The sequence below is a fragment of the Marmota monax genome, unplaced genomic scaffold, assembly GCF_021218885.2.
Source record: "Marmota monax isolate L192 unplaced genomic scaffold, Marmota_monax_Labrador192_F-V1.1 WCK01_AAM20220418_F8-fsc00013, whole genome shotgun sequence".
Lineage (NCBI taxonomy): Eukaryota > Metazoa > Chordata > Mammalia > Rodentia > Sciuridae > Marmota > Marmota monax.
Genome location: NW_026692202.1, coordinates 12952046 through 12964828, shown reverse-complemented (window position 1 = coordinate 12964828; position 12783 = coordinate 12952046). Strand labels below are relative to the sequence as shown.

General features: G+C 34.8%; 1 pseudogene; it reads left to right on the top strand.

Moving 5' to 3' along the window:
• Positions 1–9013: 9013 nt before the first annotated feature.
• Positions 9014–9402, top strand: LOC124085038 (small ribosomal subunit protein uS8-like; annotated as a pseudogene).
• The last annotated feature ends 3381 nt before the right edge of the window (positions 9403–12783 follow it).

Here is a 12783-nt window from a genome sequence, read left to right as displayed (position 1 = left end):
CTTCGTGAAATACTGCTACATTCTATTGAAAATTTGCCAGCAAAAAAGGAAGAAAATTTAGCATGGGATCTATTTCACATTATATAGTGAGACATAAAAACCTACTTATCTAGAATGAATGAAGAGTGTTCATTAATTATTCAAAATTGTATTCAGTCTTACCATATGTCAAGTATGTGTTAGTTACTGGGGCCACACTTTCTCTGCCTTCATGGAGTCTTAAAAGTTTTATATTAGTTGACTAACCACACAAATAATTATATATTTATAAATAGTGAAAAATACTATAAATAAAAGTGTATAGTATGACCAGGAATGTCAGAGAAATGTAGACCTCTATGCCTGTATGATCTGTTTGCTCCACAGTAAATAAAATGTTCAGACTCCACAATTTACCTCCTGCTTCTTAAGTTGAATTACCATATGAGCTTTGATACCTGTCTTCAATTCTTCCTCTTTCTTCTTTTTTTAAACTGAAGATTTAACATAGGGGTACATTACCACTGAGCTACATCCCCAGCTCCCTATCTTTTTTTGAGACAGGGTCTTATTTAGTTGCTTAGGATCTTGCTAAATTGCTGAGGTTGACGTTGAGCTTGCAATTCTCCTGTCTCAACCTCCCAAGCTCTTTAAAATTTATTCAAAGACATTATATAAAGAAATATTTTTTTCAATGTTGTAGGTATTGTGATCCAGAAATCAGTACACCTGAGATTCATCTTTGAATCTCCCCAAACTCCAACAGAAGACTGTGGGCCTCAGTTGCTTTGCTTGCAATAAGAAGGTGTTGAACCAGGTCAACTCATGAACACAGTAATGTACATAGTCTCTGATTCCATAATTTGAGAGAAATACTCTTACTATAATTGCATATGAGATGTCCCCCAAAAGCTCCTGTATCAAATCTCATTTAAGATTGGTCATACTGTGATCATACTTCACACATTTCACAGGTCAAAGCAATCAAACAAACAAGTCCAAAATCAGGGGAGTGCAGTGCCCACTGTGTTAGGGAGGGGATAATGAATTCCAGAACAGTAATAGTCTCTAACAGCAGTTGACACTCACCACATAGGTTACAGCAGAAATGTGAAATGATTGGATTGTGAGAGCTCAAACCTAATCAGTCCATTCTAGTATGAATGGACTGACTGGGTGGTAACTGTAAGCAGTTAGGACACAGCTGGAGGAGGTGGATCCCTAGAGGTATGCCTTGAAAGGGTGCATTTAATCTACAATCCCTTGCTGCTCCTCCACCACCTTCTCCTCCTCTGCCTTCTTCTTTCTTCTCTCTCTCTCTCCCCACCCCCTCTCCTTCCTGACCTCCCCCATTAACTGAGTGGCTTTCCTCTGCTGTGCCTTCTCCCATGATGTGCTGCCTTACCTTGAGCCCCAGAGAAATGTAGTCTGCTATCTGTGGACTGAGATGTCTAAAACCATGAGCTCCAAATAAACTTTTCCTCCTCTAAGTTTTTCTTGCCAGGTATTTTGGTAAGAGTGATTAAAAAAAAGGGGGGGGGGGGGTAACTAAAGTAACTATTGCAACAGAATAAGCGTATACCTGGAGAGGTCTTGTATCGCACAGAAACTACAGGGGACATTAGCAAATCAAGTGAAAAGACAGAACTGAATGAATGCCTTTATTCCTTCATTAAAATAACTTAGAACTACATGGGATTAATTCATATCAAGCAGCAACTGCTTTTGATTTTGAATACAGTGTCCAATTATCTATCCAGGACACACTTTATCAAACGTATATCTATTCCTTAACAGAAGTTGGTGTAAAATATACTAAATTATGACTAGAAAATAAATTAACCTATATGTAAGTAATTGCCACTCCATAATATTTTCTTTTTCTCCAGTATAATATAAATTAACCAGCTATATACAATTCTGAAAAAAAAAAAAACTTTTATTTTCTCAAAATACACGGAGCATTGATAATTACCTGTTTGATGATGTCTCTTCTTTACTGAACACAATATCTCCCTCACTGTTGAATTATTCAGCTTTTCTACAGTATCAAATAACCCAATTTCTTAGAGTCTTAGAAAAACAACTATTTTTCTTATTCAATATTTTATTTTAACAGAGCTTTGCCCAACACTCAGTTGGACTTGGCTAACTCTGACTCCAGCCTGCTGTCTTAGTTCAGATCTCCTCCATGTAGTTCTCATTCTGGAACCAAGACCAAACAGTGACTATATGAGGCAAGATTTTATGGCAAATGGCAATAATACAAATAGAAACAGAAACTCTAGCTACTTCTTAAGCCTTATGTAAAATTGGTCATACTGTGACCATACTTCACACGTTTCACTGGTCAAAGCAATCATAAAAACAAGTCCAAAATCAATGGAGTGAAGTGTCCACTGCGCTGGGAAAGAATAATGAATTCTGGAACAGTAATAGCCTCTAACAGCAGGCTGACACCACATAGGACATAGCATGACACATGGCTGATACTTACTTTTTTTTTGAGAATTTAGAGAATTGGATAACATATCATTTATTTTCCCAAAATATCCTAGATTATCTTTTAAATAGAAATGTTCTTTTCTCCTCATAGGATAATAATATCTGATGACCTTAAATCTTCAAAATTCTACATAGACTAAGAAAGAGTTTACCATCATATGCCCAGTTCCTAGTTTTCTGCATAGTCAAAGTTTAACAAATACCTTTTGATGAATTCGTAAATAAATGAATTATTTATAAACCAAATATTACCTGTTTTTCTTTTTTTAATAAAAAAAATAAAACTAAGGGTGAGATCTTTTAATTGTTAAATTCTAGGGTGTTTTATTATTGCTTTCTACATAAATCAAGAAAGTAATTGCTCTCTTGTGTGAACTTTATTTAAATCTTACAGTTTGTTGGTTGAAAATAGATTAGAAGTCAAGAATCCTTACTGGGATCATATGGACACCATGGAAATGGTGTTAAAGACAATAAATTTTAGTCCTCATGCTTTAAAGATGATTATCATTGTCTTAATCTTTTTTCCAGTTCTGGGGATAAATCTCAGGGCCTTGGGCATTCTATTCAAGTACTCTACCAATAAGCTACATCCCCAACCGTTTTATCTTAAAATTTACACTAAACTTATGATATTTTATTTTGATATATTATCCTTTATTGTTAATAAAAATATTTTTCATTTTGTTCATTGTGTTTATTAAGCCAAAATCTATTTTGAAATACAAAGTAAAATTTTAAAGTGTTTTATTGAAGGTTTGCTCTCTGGTTGAGTAGATATGTAAAGTTTTCAAATAGCTACAACAATACCTGATGAATAACAAATAATCAAAACATAAAACTATAGACATTCAGAGATGAGAAATGACTTCCTACAAGAATGATTAGGAAAATCTCAATGAAAAAGTAGAATTTAACTTAACCTTAGGAATTAGTATAATTTGCACAGCTAGATTAGAGAGGAATATTATTTCAAAAAGAAAAGTATGATAAATAAAATAAATGGTGCGTAATTCAACAATACTGAGAGTGCTATATAGTTTGGATATGATTTTTTCCCTGAAGAATCATGTACCATAAGGTTGACTCCCCCAATGTAACAGCAATGAGAGGTAGCAAAAATTGTTCAGAGGTATGGTCTAGTGCAAGATATTTCTTTCAGAAGGACACTATCCCTGGAAGAGATTAATACCCATCTTGAGGGAATGGGTTGGATCTCACAAAACTGGATTAGTTACCATGAGAATGGGTTGTTATAAATAAGTCCATCCCATGTTTGGACTCTTCTGCACACAAAACTCTCCATACAATCCCACCATGTGATGCCACCCTCCTCCTCCCACATTATGATACAGCATGAGGCCCTCACCACATTTGGCCACCCATGTATGGATATTTCAACTTGGAAAACTTCAAACAAAAATATACCTCTTTTCCTTATAAAGTATTCAGTCTAGTATTTTGGTATAGCAATATAAACAGGACCAAGAGTCAAAGCTATACATAGGAAAGTAACTAGATATAAGACTTAAAAAACAGCAAACATTCTGTGTAAAAGAACATAAAATGATGAATTAAGTAATCGAAATTTGTTGTTTTCAAGCATTGTAGAGCCATTGAAGCTTTTCACTAAAGACAGTATCATAGTGAGAGTGCATTTTAGGACAGTTAATTTGGTAATAATACAGATGTGAATTTGAGGAGAAGTATCATAAAGGCAAGTTGGGGCATTTATCTATCATCAAGGTATGAGATAATTGTATCTACATGAAAGTAGATGATTATAGTGTTATAAAGGACAACATGGCGAGTACAAAACCAAGTAGTATGATCAGAACAGAGCAGCATGCCCCAAGTTTAGGTTGTGGCCCCAAAATTCAGATTAGAAAGCACTGAGGCCAGAATACTAAAATAATATGGAGTTAGGCTAAGGGATAGAATCTGATAATTGTAACAGTGTCAGGGTCATTTGTTAGTTACCACAGAGACAGCATAATTCCCAAAATATGAACAAACCCAAAAGACAAAGCTCAGTTATATAGTATGAGTATCATTAGCTAGAATCCAAACCAAAGAGAGCATCCTGATTATTTATTTAGAAAAATGGGGACATAAGTTCATTTTTTAAAAAGAGTTAACATTTAAGATTTTTAAAATATTTTTTAATTGTCAATGGACCATATTTTTTATTTATTTATATGTGGTGCTGAGAACTGAACCCAGTGCCTCACACATGCTCGGCAAGTATTCTACCACTGAGCCACAACCCCAGCCCTGAAGAAATTTTTTATGTGAATAAAATTAACCAATGTTGACTCTTCTGGCCCTGACCTAAGAGAATTTTTTCAAGAGGGTGTGTATAATTCAAAATGGTGTTGGTAGAAGCACTGGAGTGAGCATGTTTGCTTAGTGTTACACAGTTCTCCTTGAATAGAGACAATCCATGGATCTGAGCATATTTACTAGAAGTAGAAGGGACAAAGGGATAGTGATTCACTTGAGAGAGGTAAAGCTTAGATACTCCATGTAGAAATTTAATTCATCAACTTCTATCATGTAAGAGTAACTTGCACAATATCTGACAGCCAGTCTTTTATTCCTCACTAAAGAAAGGTAAGGTTCGTATTCTACAGCATATTCAGATTAGGCAATTCTGAGTTTTGAGTTCTTCCATTCTTATTCCAGCAATAATTTCTATAGTAAGATTTCTAACATTGAGGTACATTTGAAGTAACAAATACACCAATAATTTTTTATATATACACAGAGAAATAAATAAATGGATGAAGGGAGGATGTGAGGACAAGAAACAGTGCTTACCTCTGTATTAAGTTAAACTGGAATCGTTTTAAAAGACGAAATAAAAGCACAGAATGCAGACATAAGGAACATATATCAAAGATATATTTTATTCTCAAAAGGATAATTTTGAAAATATTTTCATTGCTTATGTACTAGGATACCACCACATAGAATATTATCAAGTAATGAAAAAAATCTGTGTAATTTTTTCATCCATGAGTGCAGTGTGTTCATTTGTTTTATGATTCATAACTCCAATATTCAGAAGCCTGATTCCTATGCCACTGAGGGGAGATTTTAGATGTGGCACTGTGCCTTTGTTCCTTGAAAACTGTAAGCAAGCACTGAGGAAAATAATATAGACTCTACATACCTCTAAGTACCTGGATACCAAAAATAAGATTTATTCTTTTTTGTAAACTGAAATTTTTCAGTGTAGGAGAGTTAACAACACACAGTTCAATGACAAGAGACACCATTGATTATTGATTGCAGAACTACCCACAAAAGCAAAATGTAGATATGGCATTATTTTTCAAATATATGGACATCTGTCAGGTTTCTAACTCAATCAACAAGTGGTATCTGTAGTCATCATGAATACATCTCTCTTCCTTTCTGAACTGAAACTCTTATTTGCCTGTAGTCTCAACAATTATCTATTTTTCAAAACACCATTTACTTGTAATCATTTCTACTGTTTGGAGTTTTTGTTTCAAGATTTTAACGCTGCAATCGATATCACATTGATTTCTCCTTTCATTAGGTTTTTACAAAAGTGTACGGTGTGATTATTAATGGTAGATGGGGATATAATATGCATTTAAGGAGTGTTATGCATAAGAAAGGAATTTAAGAAATGCAGCAATTCCAAAATCAAATGATCTGCTTTATTGCCTTTCCACTCCAACCCCAAAGTCAACCAGCAGCACCATTACCATTTCATTGTTTACTGAATACAAATTGGTAAATTAAAGGAAAAACACCTTATAAGCTCTGCCTTGTTGGAATTGTCATCTCTTAAAATAATTTTGTGAGTGAGAATCTCCCATGGAAATTATTTAAAATACAGATTCTTTGGGATCTACCCCCACAGAGATCATGATTAAGGCGGTCTAACGTAAAGGCCCAAAATTTAAATTTTTAACATGTTCCTCAGGTGATTCTGATGCACAGCCTACATAATTAATTATTATTTTAGAAATGAGAGGAATAAATACTTCTTTGTTCTGATTTTACTAATAAAGAGTAATTCATGCTATAATGCATAGTGATAGAGACAGGGAATAAAACATCCAGGTAAATCATAAAGCACAAAAAGAAAGCAAAGCCAAAGTTAGACCTCAGCCTGTAAAGTCTCAGATTTCCTGAAATGTCACAGAAAAAAAAATACATGACAGATAAATAGACATATAGATTGATTGATTATGAGAGCTAAAAATCTCACACTACTTTAAGGTTTCTGTCATACCCAGAATAGCAAAAGCAATTCTAAGCAGGAAGTGTGAATCGGGAGGTATAGCGATACCAGATTTCAAACTATACTACAGAGCAATAGTAACAAAAACAGCATGGTACTGGTACCAAAACAGGCAGGTGGACCAATGGTACAGAATAGAGGACACAGAGACCAATCCACAAAATTACAACTTTCTTATATTTGATAAAGGCGCTAAAAGCATGCAATGGAGAAAGGATAGCATCTTCAACAAATGGTGCTGGGAAAACTGGAAATCCATATGCAACAAAATGAAGCTGAACCCCTTTCTCTCACCATGCACAAAAGTAAATTCAAAATGGATCAAGGACCTAGATATCAAATCAGAGACTCTGAACCTGATAGAAGAAAAAGTTGGCTCCGATCTACACATTGTGGGGTCGGGCTCCAAATTCCTTAATAGGACGCCCATAGCACAAAAGTTAATAACTAGAATCAACAAATGGGACTTACTCAAACTAAAAAGTTTTTTCTCAGCAAGAGAAACAATAAGAGAGGTAAATAGGGAACCTACATCCTGGGAACAAATCTTTACTCCTCGCACTTCAGATAGAGCCCTAATATCCAGAATATACAAAGAACTCAAAAAATTAAACAACAAGATAACAAACAACCCTATCAACAAATGGGCGAAGGACCTGAACAGACACTTCTCAGAGGAGGACATACAATCTATCAATAAGTACATGAAAAAATGCTCACCATCTCTAGCAGTCAGAGAAATGCAAATCAAAACCACCCTAAGATACCATCTCACTCCAGTAAGATTGGCAGCCATTATGAAGTCAAGCAACAATAAGTGCTGGCGAGGATGTGGGGAAAAGGGTACACTTGTACATTGCTGGTGGAACTACAAACTGGTGCGGCCAATATGGAAAGCAGTATGGAGATTCCTAGGAAAGCTGGGAATGGAACCACCATTTGACCCAGCTATCGCCCTTCTCGGTCTATTCCCTGAGGACCTTAAAAGAGCATACTATAGGGATACTGCCACATCAATGATCATGGCAGCACAATTCACAATAGCTAGACTTTGGAATCAACCCAGATGCCCTTCAATAGATGAATGGATTAAAAAACTGTGGCATTTATACACAATGGAGTATTACGCAGCACTAAAAAATGACAAAATCATGGATTTTGCAGGGAAATGGATGGCATTAGAGCAGATTATGCTAAGTGAAGCTAGCCAGTCCTTAAAAAACAAATGCCAAATGTCTTCTTTGATATAAAGAGAGCAACTAAGATCAGAACAGGGAAGAAGAGCATGAGGAAAAGATTAACATTAAACAGAGACGAGTGGGGGGAGAGAAAGGGAGAGAGAAGGGAAACTATGGAAATGGAAGGAGACCCTCATTGTTACACAAAATTACATATAAGAGTTTGTGAGGGGAAAGGGGAAAAAAAAACAAGGGAGAGAATTAAACAACAGCAGATGGGGTAGAGAGGGAAGATGAGAGGGAAGGGGAGGGGGGATAGTAGGGGATAGGAAAGGTAGCAGAATACAACAGTCACTAATATGGTATTATGTAAAAATGTGGATGTGTAACCGATGTGATTCTGCAACTTGTATTTGGGGTAAAAAATGGGAGTTCATAACCCACTTGAATCAAATGTATGGAAGATGATATGTCATGAGCTTTGTAATGTTTTGAACAACCAATTAAAAAAAAAGGTTTCTGTCATATACAATAAATAGATTAGGTCAAAAAATAGCTTCCATTTTCAGACTACAGCTGTCAGCTTTTTCAGCTCTTTCCCATTTTAATTACTTTACCATCTTCTTAAAACTCAGTTCAGTGGTCACTCTTTTCCATGTCTGTAAGAATCTACCAGTTTTTTTTTTTTTTGGCTTTCCTAAACTGATTATCTGGAGTCTTTAATTTCACCAAGCCCACTGTCACCCATTCAAGTCTCCTTCCCTGTTATCACACACCACTAAACTCCTAAACCAAGGTGAACCCTGCACTGATGTCTGTGTCTCTGATTCTAGTAAACACACTGAACAAAACCTACACAGTTATACATATTGATGTCATTCCAATATAGGAGCTTTCCCCTCAGATGGGTTTTTTGCACCATTTCAATCTTTTAAATTGTTCTATTCAACTCTACCTCTTTTTCCTCACAATAGCTATTTCAAATTTTCATCAGCTTGTAAAAGACACTTTTAATTTTATCAGCACAGAAAGCAGAATCCACTTTCTGGGATCTTTTTGTGCCACCGTAATAGTGTACATGAATGTCCTGGCTGATGCTCTCAAGAGCATCAACAATGCCAAAAAGAAAGGCAAATGCCAGGTCCTTATTAGGTGGTGCTCCAAAGCCATCATCCAGTTTCTAACTGTAATGATGAAGCATGGTTATGTTGGCGAATTTGAAATCATTGATGATCACAGAGCTGGGAAAATTGTCATCAACCTCACAGGCTGTTTAAACAAGTGTGGAGTGATAAGCCCCAGATTTGATGTGCAGCTCAAAGACCTAGAAAAATGACAGAATAATCTGCTATCATCCCATCAGTTTGATTTCATTGTATTGCCAATCTCAGCTGACATCATGGATCACGAAGAAGACAAAAACACACAGGAGGAAAAATCCTTGGATTCTTTTTATAGGGATGTAAAACATACAATAAAGTGCCTAAATTCTTCTTCTAAAAAAAACAGAATTCATCACTTAAATCACTTAAATGCTACTTTAATTTTCCATCCCTACACTTAAAAGCTTTTGTCTATATCTTGAGTCAAATACCTGTATCTATATCCTTGGCTGTGTGTATCCTTTCTTATCCCTCCTACCTCAGAAAAGTATTTCTCATATTTATCCCACCTTCTCCAAGACTTTGTCTCATTAATTTGACTTTTTCTGAGCCTCTTTTCATCCTCTTTTTTTTTGTACCTTTTCATCCTCTTTCTTCTCTGTTCTCCCCCCTTGATATTTTTGTTGTTATCTTAAAGATATAAAATAAAATTCCTATCCAATTTTGCATTATTCTCTAAAACAACATTTCATTTCCCCTTACTTTTTGTTGGAAACTCATAAATAATAATTTAAGCTGTTTCATTCGTTCTTTAACTCTCTAAATTTTGCCTTAGTATCCCATCTTCTTATTCAAGTCAACCTTGCGAAGGGCAGCACTCACTACCTCATCTACAAATCCAGAGAACACCCCTCATTACCTATGCCACTTGTCCCTGGTGGCTCTGACATCATCCACTCTTGATGTGTTCTCATCCATTGGGTTCTGTGATACCATTCTCCCTGGCTACCCTTTTGTATGGCTCCCTATTTGTTCCTAATGTAAAAGAATATAATGATAATATATAGTTCATATGGTGTACATACAAATGAAACAACAAAATATGATATAAAATATTTTAAAACAGTCAAAATAGAAAGGTGGTGCAGTTAATGGTGGACAGTTCAATATTAATCCAAGTCTTGTATAGTTGCTGTAATTATAATTATTATCTTAACTATTTATATCACAAAATTTTCCTAAATGAAACCTCTTTTGTTTTTGTTAAAATGCAGAGTACAATTTGTTAGTCCCAGACCTAACAAATTGGAATCCTCTGAATATATCCCGGTATGTATTTTAAGAAGTTACTTGGGTGATTTTTCTGCATATTCAAGTTGGAGTTTTACCATGTTGTTCCCTTCTGTTGGCAGGAACCTTGAAATTAGACAGGACTGAGATCAAATTTGGGGATAAGATATTACATATAATACTTCTTTATTAGTATCAGTTTTCATATCTACTAAAAATAGCTTAGTGCCATCAATTCATAGATTTATAGAGAAAATAAAATGAGATGGTATTTACAAAACACTACTATGCACCGTATATAGGCAACTCCACATCTATCTTTAATATCCCCAATTTCATCTTCAGTGGTAAGGTAAGAGCAGCACTAATAGAGTACAGAGAATAAATCCTATTGGATCCAGGTATGTCACTCCAAGATGAATCTGCCAGAATTTTCTGCAAAGATAAAGTTTTGGTTGCCTTAGTTACTGAGACGTCCAGTAAGTATGACAGTAAATTAAAAGCCAATAGACCAGGCAAAAACTGTAGTATAACAATAACTTAGAACCAGTAGACCAGGAAAATGGAATGAAGTTAGGGTACCACATATTATGAAATGAATTTAAAGTGAACTAGGTCATTTAGACAGGTAGCTTCTATCTAATTATTAATAGTGTTCATGTGTTGAAGATCTAGTATTGAACAATATCGTACTCCCAATATGGGAACTCCAAAGGAAATTCCAGATGTGATCTCTGCTTCCAAGGACATAATATTTAATTGGAATATAAAGACTAAAGTGTAGAAAAAAATGGAAATAAATTTAAAGCATATCTTTCTATTGAATCTTATCACATTTAAAATTTACTATATGATAGAGGTGATTTGGAAAAATACAAAGGTACTTGAATACCTTAAAAATGATCATCCAGGAATGATACCTGTGTAGATAATGTAGGAGGTAACACAGAGGAAAAGAAGAAAGGAACTACAAAGAGTGGGTTAATATGGAACTAACTGCTATCAAGTTTTGATATTCAAACCTCTGTAAGAAGAACTTTTAAATCTTCTCAGTTTCATTGTTCTGGGCTCATGCATGATTAGGTATATAAATTTCTCTTTTTAGTGGTGAAAGAAAGAAATATGGCCAAAGTCATCATGGAGTGCTCCATGGAGAATTTGGGGGCCTAGTTGGGACCTGAAATAAGGCTTAGATAGCTGAAATGAAAAGATAAAATTGCCCTCATGTGAGGAAAACATTAATGAAGGAATGGGATAAGAATTAATGTGAGATGCCACGGAATAACCATAATCCAGTAGGATGTCAGCAGCACCAAAAGTCGTTCTAGATGGAGAGGATGCATATCAACATGGAGAGGCTCTAATACTTGACAATGAATGCAGATTAATTTCAATGGGGAAAAATTGTTCTAAGAAAATAGTGACAAAACAATACATAATACCTAATATTCTATTGGTTATTTTTATTCACAAATGGACACTGACAAAATATAAAAGTAAAATGCTAGGCAGAGTAAGAAATAAAATTTAGATATAGTATATTGTTCTCAATAACATTAAAAATTAGGGCATAAGATAATGACAAAAATAATTTTTAATCACCGCAGACTATAAATGCTAGAAAATGGATACATGATAATACTGACAGGAAGTAGGTAGCCTATAAATGGTGGTAAGTCAATGATATTTTGATGTGACCTTGAAGAGTCAGTCTTATTTAAGTAAAGATAAGAAGGAAAGGCTTTTGCAAGGAAAACAATATGAACAAAGGCAATTCATTTTAACAAACACTGCATTATTATTTGTGTGCCAGGCCCTAGATTAATAGTAGACATAACATTATTTGTCCCTAAGACCTTAACACATGTAAACAGAGAATATGGTCACAGGGATACTTGAACAGTTCCATTCGACCAAAGCATGCATATGTGAGAAAATGATTAAATAAAACTCAGAAGATAAATTGAACCAATATTAATAAAAACCTTAAATGCCAGGCTAACTTACAGTTAGTTCTACTGGGTCTGGAGTTCATTGAAATGGTTAACATTTTTAGCAGGAGAGAAAAATAAAGAGAGCTGTGTATTGGGCAACCTAAGTTAGGAGAAAGGAAAAGAATAGATTTTAAAGAAAGAGACTTTGGAAGTAGGTGGCTATTATTACACTAATAAAGTATGGAGTGATAACAGTCTAAGATAGTTGGTGACACCAGAATAATAATAAAGCTCCTTTGTATCAACAACACATTAATACTACAATCATTTGCTTAAGACATGTGAGGGCTAGGGTTGTAGCTCAGTGGGACAACACTTGCCTAGCATGTATGAGGCACTGGGTTTGATTCTCAGCACTACATGTAAATAAATAAATAAAGGTTCATCAGCAATTAATATATACATATTAGCAACTAATATATCTATATTTAGATTTAGATTTAGATTTAGAT